The sequence below is a fragment of the Ipomoea triloba genome, chromosome 15 (assembly GCF_003576645.1).
Source record: "Ipomoea triloba cultivar NCNSP0323 chromosome 15, ASM357664v1".
Classification (NCBI taxonomy): Eukaryota; Viridiplantae; Streptophyta; class Magnoliopsida; order Solanales; family Convolvulaceae; genus Ipomoea; species Ipomoea triloba.
In genome coordinates, this window is record NC_044930.1 from 10779325 (window position 1) to 10795564 (window position 16240).

Genomic DNA, 16240 nt, shown 5'->3' on the forward strand with positions numbered 1-16240 from the left:
GTTTTCCCACTTTTATAATTAACAATCAACATTCTAAGGTTGTGGCAAAAACTTGTGTGAGACCGTCTCATGGATCTTTGTCCATGAGATAGGTTGGGTAAGGATGAAAATATAATATTTATACTGAAAAATGGAATATTTAATACTGAAAAATGTAATACTAATTAGGAATACAATGTTCCTTGCTTTAGGGAAAGTGTAATACTTTTACATTTTGATTTAAAAGTATTACACTTCTACAAGTAACAAATACTTTATTCTTTATTAGTATTATATTTTTTAGTATAAGTATTACATTTACATCGTTGTAAGATTTTTTTGTTTTGTTTTTGTTTCTCTTTTTGGGCTGAGGTATTTAGTAGCAGGCATGGTTGCAGTAGGCGCTAGACGCTAGTCGGGCGGTAGACTAGCGCCTAGCGCCTAAGCGGTCTAGGCGGCGCCTAGGCGGTACCTAGGCGGTTCTAGGCGGCAACCTATAAAAACAAAAAATTAATTCATGTATGTGGGTGTATGTCATATATTATATTATATATATTATATATATATCGCTTACTTCTCTTACTTATATAAATAAATAAATTTAAATATATATAAATATAATAATAGAATTAACAATGCCGACTCGCTCAAGTTAACTCGGCTAACTCTGTCGAGTTGGACGAGTTAACTCGGCCAAATTCGGCCTAGGCGGCCGCCAACTCGGCCTAGTCGGCCGAGTTAGGCGCTAGGCGGCCACCTAGGGAGCAATTCGCCACGGTCTAAGAGCGCCTAGGCGGCCTAGGCGGGGATTTTTGCAACAGTGGTAGCAGGTAGGGTGCACAATATCTTAGAGTCTTAAATCAATCTAGACCATTAAATTATTACATGGGTGCACAATATCTGATCTCGCAATCTTACCTAAACAAGTGATCTCATAAGCCACATGGTAACTGATACCACAACTCATCTCAAATGATACTGCCTCATATTTGTTTTTATATTATCGAATAGGTGGCTTGGTAGGTTGGGGTGTGTTACCATGTGGAGGTCGCGGGTTTGATACTCATTGAAAACATCTCCTTTAATGTTTTGCTCCCTTTTGCCTTGACCTTCTTTACTCCTGGTTGGAAAGATTTAGGCTCTTAGTCTAAAAGGTTTTCCTCTCATTCGGATAGCCTGGTACTCGATTCCTATAGCCTCCCACAACATGCTGCTAGTTATGACGACTTAGTTCTCACATGCATGCACCCTGCAATAAAAAGAAAAAGATTTTTAATTTGTCACCTTCCCTATGCGTAACTTAGCAGTCCACCAAGAAGCAAAATATATCTGTGGGATTAAATGCATCGACTGTTGTGAAGCGGAATAAGATATGTTGAACTTTGTGGAGCGGGATAATAATACGTTGACCACTAAGAAGCAAGATAAAAATATGTTAATCGCCAAGCAACGGGACAAAAATTAGGAGAACTAAGCACTGGTGCATTCCTCGCAGACTGTCCTGTAATGTAGTAACTATAAGCTTGTGTAACATTGTCTCATTGCAATACTCCTGTTGCAAACTATTTGGCACACTTTTTAAAGGATCTACCATTATTTAGATATTCTTCTTTGTGTCCTGCAAACTGCTCAATTTTTTTATTAATACGATTTGCTGGACTTTTCTTCCTTTGTTTTTCCTTCAACTCTTTGTTCCTTTCTGCAACCCATAATCTTTGATCTCCTTCTAGTTGCTTCCTCATGATAGCATAAACGTCATTCATGGTGTAGGGAGCTAATTTGTCATCACGGAAATATTGTATGGCTCCAAATTTCGGTCTATAATTATTAGCTGCATATCCTGAAAATTCAAGACTTCTTTTTCCTTTTCCCTTTTCTTTGCCAACATTGCTTTCAACAATAATAGAAGACCTGAGAGCCTAATGATTGCTCTCTTCACTGTTTTTGGCATAATCAAGGAATTTTTCAACATTAACATCAATTTTATCTACTTTGACAGTGTGTTCAGTCCTAAAGGCAGATAACTCATTATGCAAAGCAGAGATTTTATCTTTTTGCTGGTGAATTACCTTTAATAGACTTGTGCACTAAACCACTGTGAAGTTGGTGGCGTTGTGTCTCTCGGGTTAAATTTCTTGGTCAATGTCACAAATTTCTCATCTCACTTCTTTTCTTTCTTCTTATTATACTCTTGCATTGCCTTGTTTAACTGTTTCTAATGATCACTTAAAGTTCTAATTTGCTTATAGATATCTTCATAGATATGTCTGTCAAGATTTCTTCTAACTTCCATTGCATTGGCAATCTTTGTGTAGATGTTTTCTTTACACTCATTAACCTTGATAAACAAACTACTCAGCAAGTTTTTTTCATCTTCAACCATATTTTTGATTAGATTCTTCATCTTTTAATTGTGTGTCTAATTCCCTTTCTTTGTGATGAATGAGAATTGTGATCAACTGCATTCCTGCTTCTTCGATTGGTACTATCATCTCTTCATCTCCATCATAGCCAGTTTCACTTGAATCAAATGACTTAGACATGATAATTCTTCTTATTTTTGTAGAGTTTTTAATTGCTTCCTCCTCATTAGATTCCTCAAAATCTTTTAAGTGTTCTTCATCAATCACTTGTGCATCAACAAAATTTTCAAGCAAAATATCATTAGTATCTTTCAAAGTGGTTGGAATATTTTAAGTAGTATATGTCTCCCGTGATTTTGTTACGGTTGGCACTTCTTCTAGAAAAACATTTTGATTTTCTTCAATGCTGATCTCTACTAGAGATTCATCTTGGGCATTGTCTGATCCTCTCACGGTTAGGTCAACTGGAACCGTGACTAAGTTTAAATCTCCTTCAACATTTTGTTCAATTGTAACGGTAACCAGGGCTGCAATTCCTTCAATGTTTTGTACATTAGGAACCATGATTGTGACTGGTTCCTCAACTTCAACTAGATCCGTGGCTATGGCTAGTTCCTCAACTTCAACTGGATTTGTGGCTATGGTTGGTTCCTCAATTTTAACTTGATCCTTGACTATGGCTCCAATTCGCTCAACATCACTAGGAATCGTGACTGGTTCCTTTTCAATTTCCGTGGCTGCATTCGTGACTGGCACCTCAACTGAATTTTCAACAGGTACATCAACTTGAGCTTCATTTGTGACACATATCTCAGCTGGAATTTTAACTTCAAATTCGACTTGGTTTTGTTTTGGAACCGTGCCTGGTTTTTTAACTTGTCCCTCAGCTATAACTTCAATTGACACTTCATTTAAAATTGCAATTTCCCTCTAACTTTGTATCTCACGCCCTTTCCCTGACTTGTAGAATTTTCAACACTTGAATGTTTGAAGATTCTCCTAGATAATGGTGAAAATCCACAAGTGATCTTTGTAATTATTCTAGCAAATTTGCTTGGTCTATCTCTTCTAAATCTTCAGCAGATAGTGCTTGAAAACTTTCCTCCAAAACTGGTATCTTTTCTTTGGATACTGCTAACTTAGCTTGCACTTTGCTTAAATAAACCTTTTCAATGGTAAACACCTGGATAATAGTAGCTATATCTCTTATTCCCAACCAAGCAAGTGCAAGTATTTCTTCTCTCTCAATCTCAAGTCCAGCTTTGGAAATGTGAAATTGATACCCTTCTAATCTCTACTTCCTCCATTATTTTATACTTAACAATTCAGTAGCTAAAATTGGATCTTCGTGAATAAAATGTTCCATTCCTTATTCCAGAATGTTTGCCTCAAGTTGTGAGTCCAATCATTCAATTTGAAGTGGAGATACAAGATTTTTAACCTTAGTAAAAGCATTTTCAGTTGGCAGTGATAGTGGGTACGGTTGATAGTTTCTTCCAATTGACATATCAGGTACAATGACAGTTACATTTAAATTTGAAGTTACTGCTTTATCATTTGTAGACCCAACAATCACCAAGGGTGCCTCATTTGAACCAAGACCTTAAGGTATTCTAGAGTTTTTCCTTGCTGGCCTCCCTCTTTTCTTTTTAGGAGCATTAGAACCCACAATATCTCTATTGGTAGAAGTCTTAGTAGGTTTTCTTCTTCTCAAGGTTTTTGGGTTCCTAAACAAATACTTGAAACTAGAAACATTTTTTTTGGCTTTTTTAGTGGTACTCCTTTCTTCCTTCGAATCTCAGAAATAGTTAAGCCATAACTCACATACATGGTATTTGATTTTGTTATATTCGAGAGGTACAACTCTTACAAGGTTCTGCATATTCTTGTAGACATATCCAGCCCAATTAAACTTAATTGCTGTCATACTCCATTCAACAAAGTAATTTTTTGTGGCTTAATCTCATATGCACTAGAGGTTCTACAGTCTAAGCACTTATACAAGATATATTAAAGAATTTTTCAAACTCCCACTTCAAGGACTTTTTAAAATCAGAAAATTTAGGTGTAGATGAATATTCCCCCACGGGTTAATAACCAAAATTCTTGATGATCAAAAGCGTGGTCATCAATCTCTAAATTAGTCTCAGATAACTCAAAACTATCCATTAGATAATTAGGTAATATCTCAACTTGAGTACCATTCACAGTAGACCTAATTGATTGAACTTCTATAGATGAATGCAAATAGAACTTTGCTATATCTTCCTCATAAATGCTAGAAAATGGATATGTACATAACCTTAGAATGCGGATGTTGTTTAGGGCTTGTATAATCTGATTTCCAAAGTTCTTGTCGTCGACTACATTGAGAAGATCGGGGATGTGTAGAATCTGCCTAGTGTGTCTGCTTCGCTAGTTGAACTAGAGTAGGATTCTCCATAGTTCCTTCTTCGTCTATGGTTGGTGGTGCTATCGCTATTTCTGTATGGTTGCTTGCCATTTCATAACTAAGAGGATTTGGGAAGAGTTTGGCGGTTGCTCATAACCTATTATTCTCACTTGACAAATTTTATGATTGAAAAATATGTATGCAGGTATATTTATGTGCACTACATGATGAAATGTGGGAAGCCATTTAAGTGGTCCTATTGAAATCCTCAAGGTAAACATAATTTCACTACTCACATCAGACGCACCACCATACATTTCAAAGCCAAAGTCGGAATGGACTCCTGACGATTGAATACGAAATAACTTGGATAATATTGCCAATGATATTTTGTTTAAATGCGTTGGTGATACCATATTTCCAAAAATAAAAAAAGTGCAGTATCGCCAAAGAAATATGGGAGGTACTCATCAAAATAGGCGAAGGGAATGAACAAGAAAATTACAGCAATTATGTCTACTATGAATGATACTCAAGTTGAGATATTGCCTAGTGATCTAAGAGATAATTTTGGGTTGTTTGAGACTAATTTGGATATTGATGACCATGCTTTTGATCATTAATCCGTAAGAAATATTCATCTTCTACACCTAAATTTTATGGTTTTAAGAAGTCATTGAAGTGAGAGTTTGAAAAATTCATTGATATCTTGTATAAGTGCTTAGACTGCAGAACCTCTAGTCTAGATGAGATTAAGCCACAAAAAATTACTTTGTTGAATCATGAATGGAATATGGTAGGGAATTAAGTTTAATTGGGATGGATATGTCTACAAGAATATTGCAGAATCTTGTAAGAGTGTTGTACCTCTTGAATATAACAAAATCAAATACCATGTGAGTTATAGCTTTGTTATTTCTGAGATTTGAAAGAAGAAATGAGTACCACTAAAAAAATCAAAAAATATTTCTAGTTTCAAGTATTTGTTCAGGAACCCAAAACCTTGAGAAGAAGAAAACTTACTGAGACTTCTACTAGTAGAGATACTGTGGATTCTAATGCTCTTAAAAGAAAAGAGGGAGGCCAGCAGGGAGAACTTCTAGAATATCTGAAGGTCTTGGTTGAAATGAGGCACCCTTAGTGATTGTTGAGTCTGCAAATGATGGAGCAGTAACTTCAAATTTAAATGTAACTGTCATTGTGCCTGTTATGTCAATTGGAAGAGATTATCAACCGTACCCACTATCACTACCAACTGAAAATGTTTTTACTAATGTTGAAAACCTTGTATATCCACTGCAAATTGAAAGATTGAACTCACAACTTAAATAAGGCAAACATTCTAGAAGAAGAAAGGGAACCTTTTGTTCATGAAGTCCAATTCTAGCTACTGAATTGTTGAGAGTAAAAGAATGGAGGAAGTGGAGATTAGAAGACTATCAATTTCACATTTCTAAAGTTGGACTTGAGATTGAGAGAGAAGAAATATTTGCACTTGCTTGGCTAAGAATAAGAGATATAGCTATTGTTATCCAGATGTCTACCATTGAAAAGGTTTATTCGTGCAAAGGGCAAGCTAAGTTGGCAGGATCCAAAAAAAAGTTACTAGTTATGGAGGAAAGCTTTCATGCACTGTCCGCTGAAGATTTGAAAGAGATAGACCAAACAATTTTCAAGAATGATTACAAAGATAACTTGTGGACTTTCACCATTATCTAAAAGAAGCTTTTAACATTCAAAGTGTTGAAAATCCTACAAGTTAGGGGGAAGGACGTGAGATAGAAAATGAGAGGGAAATTGTAATTTTAGACAAAGTGCCAGTTGAAGATATAACTGATGGACAAGTTAAGGAACAAGTCACGGTTCTAGAACAAAACTAAGTCGAAATTGAAGTTAAAAATCAAGCTGAGATATTTGTCACAAATGAAGCTCAAGTTGATGTACCAGTTGAAAATCCAGTCATGAATGTAGCCATGAAAATTGTAGAGGAACCAATCACCACTCTTAGTGATGTTGAACGAATTGAACCAGCCACAACCATAGATCCAGTTGAAGTTGAGGAACCTGCCGCAGCCACAGATCCAGTTGAAGTTGAGGAACCAGCCACAACCATAGATCTAATTAAAGTTGAGGAACCAGTCACAATCACGATTCTTAATGTACAAAACAATGAAGGAATTGTAGCCGTGGTTACCATTACGGCTGAGGAAAATGTTGAAGGAGAATTAAACTTAGTCATGGTTCTAGTTAGCCTAACCGTGTGAAGATCAGACAATGTTCAAGATGAATCTCTAGTGGAGATCAACATTGAAGAAAATCAAAATGCTCTTCCAGAAGAAGTGCTAGCCGCATCAAAATCACAGGAGATGGATACTATTAAAAATCTTCCAACCACTTTGAAAGATACTAATGATATTCTTTTTGAAAATCTTGTTAATGCATAGGTGATTGGTGCAGAACACTTGAAAGGAATTTGATGAGGAGGAAACAATTAAAAAAATTTACAAAAAGAAGAAGATTTATCATGTCTGAGTCATCTGATTCAAGTGAAACTGACCATGATGGAGATGAAGAGATGACAGTGCCAACTAAAGAAGAAGGAATGCAGCTAATCGCAATTCCAATTCATCACCAAAAAAAAAGGAATTAGACACACAATTAAAGAAGATGAAGAAGAGTCTAACAAAAAAAAATGGTTGAAGATTAAAAAAACTTGCTCAATTTTTTTTTATCAAGGTTAATGAGTGTCAAGAAGACATTTACACAAAGATTGTCAATGCAATAGAAGTTAGAGGAGATCTTGACAGACATATTTATGAAGATATCTACAAGCAAATGAGAAGTTTAAGTTATCATCAGAAATACTTAAACAACGCAATGCAAGAGTATAATGAGAAGAAAGAAAAGAAGTGGGATGAGAAATTTGCAACATTGACTAAGAAAATTGAAGTTGAGAGATATAACACCAACAACTTCATAGTGGCTCAGTGTACAAGTCTACTAAAGGCAATTCACCAACAAGAAGATAAAATCTCTGCTTTGCATAATGAGTTATCTGCCTTTAAGAGTGAACACACTGCCAAAGTAGATTGATGATATTTTTGAAAGAATTGCTTGATTATACCAAACAGGGGGAAGAGAATAGTTATTTGGCTCTTAGATCCTCTATTCCTGTTAAAAGCAATGTTCGTAGAGGAAGAGGGAACAAATAAGGAAGTCTTGGATTTTCAGGATATGCAGCTAATGATCCTAGAACGAAATTTGGAGCCATATAATATTTCAGTGATGACATATTAGCTCCCTACACCATGAAGGGCGTTCCTACTCTCCACACCCTGGCGGAACAAAGAACAATCGTCGTATGGAGGATCTTAAACCGACTTCATGACAGAAATGAGACATTGTACTACCGAGTAAGTTTGGTTACATATGGTGGTTGTAAATAGTAAGCAGTTATCAAATTAATGTCACCCTACAATTGCTTCATTTTCTTCTTTTTTTTTAGGATTTCGTGTTTTAATATTATTGTATTTTTAATATTATTTTATTGTTTTAATTGTTTTAATGTACAATATTTTGGGCGAGAAATAGGATTTCGTTTTGGAGGATTTTGTTTTTATAAGTATTATAACAATGTACTAATCCTAATGTATAACAATGTTTTGATGTTATAGGATTTCGTGTTTTAATATTATTGTACTTTTAATATTATTTTATTGTTTTAATTGTTTTAATGTACAATATTTTGGGCGGGAAATAGGATTTCGTTTTGGAGGATTTTGTTTATATATATATATATATATATATATATAGATTATAACAATGTACTAATCCTGATGTATAACAATGTTTTGATGTTATAGGATTTCGTGTTTTAATATTATTGTACTTTTAATATTATTTTATTGTTTTAAATGTTTTAATGTACAATATTTTGGGTGGGAAATAGGATTTCTTTTTGGAGGATTTTGTTTTTATATATAATATATATATAGATTATAACAATGTACTAATCCTAATGTATAACAATGTTTTGATGTTATAGGATTTCATGTTTTAATATTATTGTACTTTTAATATTATTTTAGTGGGTTAATTGTTTTAATGTACAATAGTTTGGGCGGGAAATAGGATTTCGTGTTTTAATATTATTCTACTTTTAATATTATTTTAGTGGGTTAATTGTTTTAATGTACAATAGTTTGGGCGGGAAATAGGATTTCGTGTTTTAATATTATTCTACTTTTAATATTATTTTAGTGGGTTAATTGTTTTAATGTACAATAGTTTGGGCGGGAAATAGGATTTCGTTTTAGAGGATTTTGTTTATATATATATATATATATATATATATATATATATATATATATATATATATATATATATATATATTATAACAATGTACTAATCCTAATGTATAACAAAAAATAGTGAAAATCCAAATTAAACTATTAGACAGGGCCCCTATTTTTAATGGAATGATATGATCCTGCATAAAGGATGATGGATAAAACCAAAATATGTCAGGATCAAGCAGTTAACATTGCGTAAAAAATTATAGTAGTGAAGACATAACTTTATTTCTTTATATTTGTGTAACCGTCAGCATTACGTTTCAATATGACATGATGTTGGACTGGACTCTTGAAGCCAACTCCAAACAAAATAATATTGGATGTGATGGTATATAAAGGCGACTGGGTAGACTATCCGGTCGGTAGGAAGAAAAGCTAGTAGAACACTGATGCCCTGGAACAGGTGAGGTCCGCCCCGACTCCTCGGGTGGTCGGTCATCCCGTAAGGCGTCGGTACCCCGAAACATGTGAAGACCGCCCCGACTCCTTGGGGGTCGGTCGGAAGGGGAATTGGTTGACTGGGTATACAAGGCTGTCGGCTGGTCTTCGACAGACTCCTGAGGATGTCCGGCGGAGACGAAGGATCGAGAGAACCAACGGACGATCATAAGAGCGGAGACGAAGGATCGAGAGAACCAACGGACGATCATAAGAGAACGGCTATCATTATGAGCATTTAATGTCTTTTATGAGCTATTATTTGTAACATTGATTAAGAGATTAATTGTGTAACCGCTATTATTTGTAACATTGATTAAGAGATTAATTGTGTAACCGACTAGGTGCATGAGATATATAGTTGTACGGGGCCCCTTTGAGAGGGAGAGAGAAAAGGAGGAGGGGAAGGAGAGACAAAAACCACTTGAGAATTTATATAAAATACACTTATTGTTCTTGTTATTTTCCGGTAGTGTTGGCCCGCCGGCCGATCGCCTGAAGATCGGGAAACCATCAGGATGTAATGTTGGAAAGAACATATATCTATGGTATTTGTAAAGGCTTGCAGTTGGAAGGTTACAATTGGAAGAAATCAATGAGTGATTGTTGGGAAGGTGGGTTGTATGTAGAACAGTAGAAGTAGTGCCTGCAATGGTTGCGGTGGTCGGAGGTACGGTGACAACTTTACGTGGTGGTATAAATGGGATTGACGGTGGCAAATGGAGTTTAATTTGAAGGTACTTAAAAGACTGATTTTGATGTGGGTAGAGATTGTTAATTAGTATGAACTGGATATGGTTTTTGGGTTCATATGTGGATTTTTGGACTATTATTATGCTTATCCAGCTAATTATAGTTGCTGATATATTATTTTATTATATTGATTATTCTTTTTATTCCAAATCTCGTTATTCGAACAAGATATATACAAAATAAGAGAAATGAATTACATTTACGAAATTATTTTTCGTTAGATATTTTTGAATACTGTTGACTCTGTTAGAATATATAGTATCTGGTCATAACTTTCCATTTTGAATAATCACTTCGTACCACTAGACCACAACATCATTAACAGTAAAATGTGTATCTATTATCTTTACAAATAAAATATACCTTTTCAATTAAAAAAATTAAAATTATATGGATCAATTATTTTTCAAAATCCTTTAATTTCTAGTGTGACAATCCTGCATAAAAAAGTAGGACTTTACTCTTAATCAAATAATAAAATAACTAATTATATATTACCATATTAGAGGTGAAATATTTTGATCCTTCTAGCTTGATCCAAACAAAAAATTGAATGGTTTAAGACCAGATAATTCATAAACTAATTGTAACTTAAGGTCAAAATTCAATCGAATTGAACCTTACAAATTGTACACCATGTTAAAGAATTTTATGAAAAAGTTTGCATAACCAAAATTATCTTATTGTGGTTAGAATACCAAAAGTAAGGAGATATATACTTTGCAATATAGTCCCAAATAAATTTTATTAGAAATCTTACTATTTTGATGAGTATTTTCTTGTGAAAAATGGGATGAAGCACCAAATTGGCCATAAACTAATTATTCGCCATGCACTCTTGTCAAAGCAGGTAGCAATAATAATAATAATAATAATAATAATAATAATAATATTTGTTGTTGTTGTTGTTATTGTTATTATTAACCTAAATTAAAGAAATAAAGAACAGGCGTGCATGAATATACATTTATAGTACACATACTTCTCGATCTGTCTTTCTCAATGCTACTAAGAAAGGTAAGTGTGAGCATTAATATATTTTTCAACGAAACCATGAGACCCATATAGTACTTCACCACATGGTAACAACTTGTACAACGTGTTCAGCTAATACAGATTGCAACTTTTTATTTTTTAATCAATTAATTCTACTGGTAATGGTAATGCTCCTAATAGTTCGTACATCTGTTTATGTCTTTAATATTTTGTATATACGTCACCTATGACATCATTCACTACACTTTCATTAAAAAAATTATAATTGTTGAGATTATTAATGTTCCTAATAGTTTGTACAGTTTAAGTGCTTCATATTTTGTATGACAAATTTTTCTCTTAACACATCTCACAGATCTTAATCCGTAAGACGATTTAGGTCAGGAGAATTTGGTATTATGATATATATATATATATATATATATATATATATATATATATATATATATATATATGGGCTTAGTAATATTTTTTCTTGCAAACGGTTTGTTACAGTTTTGCTGTAAATTATTATTTTTATGCTATAAAGTATTATATATAAGGCTTAAAGTATTAATTATATCTATAACTCCGCAATAAAACTTTATTTCCTACAAAGGTCTATTATAGTTTTAATTTCCTATAAAGTACTATATTTATGCTATAGAGTATTATATATACGGCTTAAACTATTGATAATATTTACAATTATGTTATGTTATTACTTTATTCCCTACAAAATGTGTATTACATTATTTATGCTATAAAGTACCACATTTATGCTATAAAATATACTATACTAATAAGAGCCAAAGAGAGTTAGGCATAAAATGGGTAGAAAAAATGGCGGTCAAATTATTTAATCAAATGGATGGTTCAGATTGTTCAGATTTATATTTTTCGTTGAGATTTCCTAATTTATCCTTAATTATATGATTATCCGTTAAGTTTTCCGTTAAATATTCTCTTCTCCGTTAATATTCTGTTAACTTTTAACTTACCCATTAATTTCTATAAGAAAGGTCTTAGGTTCGAACCCCATCCCAATCAAATTTGGCATAATTAAGTTCCTCACTCTATTTTACTCCTATTAAATTAAATAGATTAGTAGCTACAACAAAAAATGATACATATGCATTATATTTCTTTAATTTAGAATTATGTGTCTACAATATCTTTATTTGAAAAAATTATTCATTATCAAAAAATTAAATTAAATAAGAGAAATAATTTCATTAGTTATATTGTCTTTATTTTCTCCCATGCAAAGATTCTTTACATTCAAATTTATCAATTGTTATTCATTACATTGTCCATTATCTTATTTTTACAATATCTTGTAATTAAATATCAAAGTTATAATACAAAATAATGTTATATATTTATTTACCAAGTATTCTATTAATACCATGAAAAAAAAATTTTAAAAATAATTTGAAGCTAATTATATTAACTACTTGGGGATTGGTTGACAAAGAGAGTACTCAAATAACCCAACAAATTGAAGCGAGATCACTCTATTTTACTCTTATTGAACTAAATAAATTAGTAGTTACAACAAAAAATGATACATGTACATTTCTTTAATTTAGAATTATGTGTCTACAATGCCTTTATTTAAAAAATAATATTCATTATCAATAAATTAAATAAGAAAAATAATTTCATTAGTTATATTGTCTTTATTTTCTCTAATGCAAAGATTATGTACATTCAAATTCATCAATTGATATTCAAATATTGTCCATTATGTTCTTTTTACACTATTTTGTAATTAAATATCAAAGTTATAATACAAAATAATGTTATATATTTATTTATCAAGCATTTTACTAATACCATAAAAAAATTAAAAAAAATAGTTTGAAACCAATCATATTAACTACTTGGAGAATTTGTTTGACAATGAAAGTACTCAAATAACTCATTACCCAACAAATTGAGGCGAGAAACTACCTTTTAATATCTTTGGAATACATCATATTTAAAATTTTCAAATTTTTACTAATTTATTTAATCTTTTTCCTTAAACTAGGAATTTCTTTATCCACAATAACTCACTGCTGGAAATATTCATTTTTCCGACCACCAAAAAGTGGTCGGAAAATGACGATTTTCGGTCGGAAATACAATTTCCGACCAACTTACCGACCACTTTATGGGTTCGGAAAAAAAGCTCTCGGTATTACCGACCACTAGTCAAGGTGGTCGGAATTACCGACTTCTTTTTTAAGACGTCGGAAACATAGATGAAAATCGTCGGAATTACCGTCCACCGGTGGTCGGTAAAATTTGCTAAGAAAAATTAAAACTTGAATTACCAACCACCAAGGTGGTCGGTAATATTTACATCTTACTGCATATACAATTGTCAAATATCCTAAAAATCCTGTTTTAATAATACAAATATGAACACCACATTTGTAAATTCAACACCACAATATTAACAATTCAAGGGAATCAAACATTATTTAATCATTTAAATCCAAAGTGTAGCAATTGCTTCACTATAAAAAATACATCTATTGTTTGCAGCTAAGTTTCACCATCCAAAACAGATTTTCAAATCATTCAAATAATATGCTATCTAATCTTGACTAGAGGGGGATAGTGTATCATCATCGGAGGTGGAGGGGGGTAGTGTATCGTCATTGGAGCTATTTTTGTTTGGATCTTGATAAAGACTACCAAGATTTGCACTAAAGTGGGCAAGTGTTGCTTCTATTTTCTGGACGATATCACGGATCCTCCGATTTTCCTCATGCATATCTTATTTCTGCTGTTGCATCACTTGATTTTGCTCATCAGTTCAGAAAAAGCAGTTAGAACAACTCTTTTCATGCCTTAAGCACTGAAATGCAGAAAACATATGGTAGGAGATCAACAAATGATCATATTCATTTAACTCAGGATGAAGAAATGTAGAAAACATATGGTTAGAGATCTTACCATTAACTTCTGTGTGAATAGGTTCCCTTCCAAGTTAAAGAATTACATCAAGCAGAGGGAATATATAGTACCTATGTTTACGAAGTAGAACATGCCTTAGAGAACCATCTAGCATAATACTAAGTAACAGTATCAAGTGTTCCATCCTATTCCATCTTGTACTCACCATAAAATGCCACCACATTTGGGTGATGAAGCTTTGACAGAATATCAGCTTCCCTCCAGAACTCTACAGTCTAGAAACAAGAAGAATATGAAGAGCAAGAACTAGAATAAGTGACAAATGAGAAAATAAATAAGTCAAAAGAAATAACAATTGTGGATCTAATCCTCCTTTAATTTGTTTTGCAAAGTTAATGCAAAGACTCTAGCTGAAACTCAGGAATAAGTTTATTCAAAATGTACAAATGAAAAGAAAAGGAGACGAAGGGGAAGAAGGGGAGGGGGGTGGGGCTGGTTTTATGTTTAGTTGAAGAAAGATCATCAATCTCTCTTGATATTTACCAGATACTCTGTCAATTTTTGTGAGAGAAACAAGGTAATGTCTTGGAAGCTTCAACTCCTCATCTTATTGTACCATATGATCTGCCTGGAAATTGAATGTCACAACAGGTCAACATAATATAATTAAAATTGTGCAACTGAAATTTAAGAGTAAAGAAAATATACACATTTAGCTCATGTAATCTATGTTAAGATATCCTAGCACTTCCACTAGTAAATAGGTGACAACTTGGCCAGTAAAACAATCCATGTCTTCTCATTGAACACTGAAGATATAATATTGCGCGTCCTATTCTCCTAACTGTTTCTACTATCTTAAAGTAAGTAATACCCCACCGGACTTAATTGATCTACATCAATCATTCTTCTCTGCTCTAGAACTAGTTGAACCTAATATTTCAAATCTTGGACTAGTCCATTGAAAATCAGTAAAATCCAACCAGATTTAATGATATACTGAACCTGCAAACAAAGTTGCATGTTTAAGAACTGATAACTTAGGATAGCAATGCATCAGATTTCAAACCTAATTGCTACTGTAGCCACAGAAATAGCCATCACCTACAAATATATATATAGAAGGAAATAATAGAAGCTTTACCAGCTTTAGTCAACTCAAGAGAAGTAATTCGTGCTGTGTAATAAGTCCCTCTGGTACTTATCTCCTGTACACAGAATCTGCAAAGTCCTCTTGAGAGATGCAGAGCTCAAGCAGCAACTCCCCTGCATTAAACATTTAAAATCAAGACATTGTATAGCACATAACTTTGACCAGTTCAATTTCTAAATACAAAAAACCTGACATTACATTAAATTATAAATCCCTAGCACTTCAAACACAAGAGAATATATGAAAGATTTACCACTTATTCCAGTGAACTTGTTGCAGACTTTTTCCATCATGTTTGTTAAATCTGATATGCTAGCTTGATTTTTCAAGGTATACTCTACAAAATCAGTTCCCATGCCTATAACAATTGCATATAATATTTTAATCAAAGAATGAACTAAAGTAACTGATAAACAAGTGAAACTCATAGGAAATCACCTAGAGACAAAGCAGGATCCACAGTACTAGTCTCTGCAGAATCCTGAACAAGGAGAATCGCAATCACTCCTTTATCTTCTTTCTGCCCTAACTCTTGCTCCAACAATTTCACACTGCTCAATCAGTAACATTTTTCATCACACACAAACCACTTAGGGTTTAAGATTTAGAGACAAATGAAATTAGGAAAAGAACTAACCTGTAGCAATACGGCGAAGGCGACTAGAAACAGCAAGGAGCGCATTGACGGCAACCAGAAATAAGCAAACAGCGAGGATTGACGGCAAAGGCGACGAGCGGCTGCCACGGCGAAGACAGTGGGCGCTGCTATGGGCGACAACCTCCATTGACCAAGCTTTGCTATGGGTGACGAAGTTGGTGGAGTTACGGTGACAAAGCGCCGACTTGGTGGTAGCACACACATGGTATGAGCACCGGGTGCGGCGCGAAAGAGTCTGAGTAGGGCGACGATCTGCTTTTCATT

The 16240-nt window shown here is 33.5% G+C and overlaps 2 long non-coding RNA genes across 2 annotated transcripts; both read right to left on the reverse strand.

The window, feature by feature from the left end:
• Nucleotides 1–13681: 13681 nt before the first annotated feature.
• On the reverse strand, nt 13682–15398 carry LOC116007534. The gene is made up of 5 exons (XR_004095287.1): nt 15310–15398; nt 14709–14793; nt 14371–14440; nt 14205–14275; nt 13682–14106 (listed from the first exon to the last, which is right to left on the reverse strand). It is a non-coding gene; the product is annotated as an uncharacterized LOC116007534 (long non-coding RNA).
• Nucleotides 15396–16240, reverse strand: LOC116007535. The gene is made up of 4 exons (XR_004095288.1): nt 15956–16240; nt 15757–15869; nt 15572–15676; nt 15396–15431 (listed from the first exon to the last, which is right to left on the reverse strand). It is a non-coding gene; the product is annotated as an uncharacterized LOC116007535 (long non-coding RNA).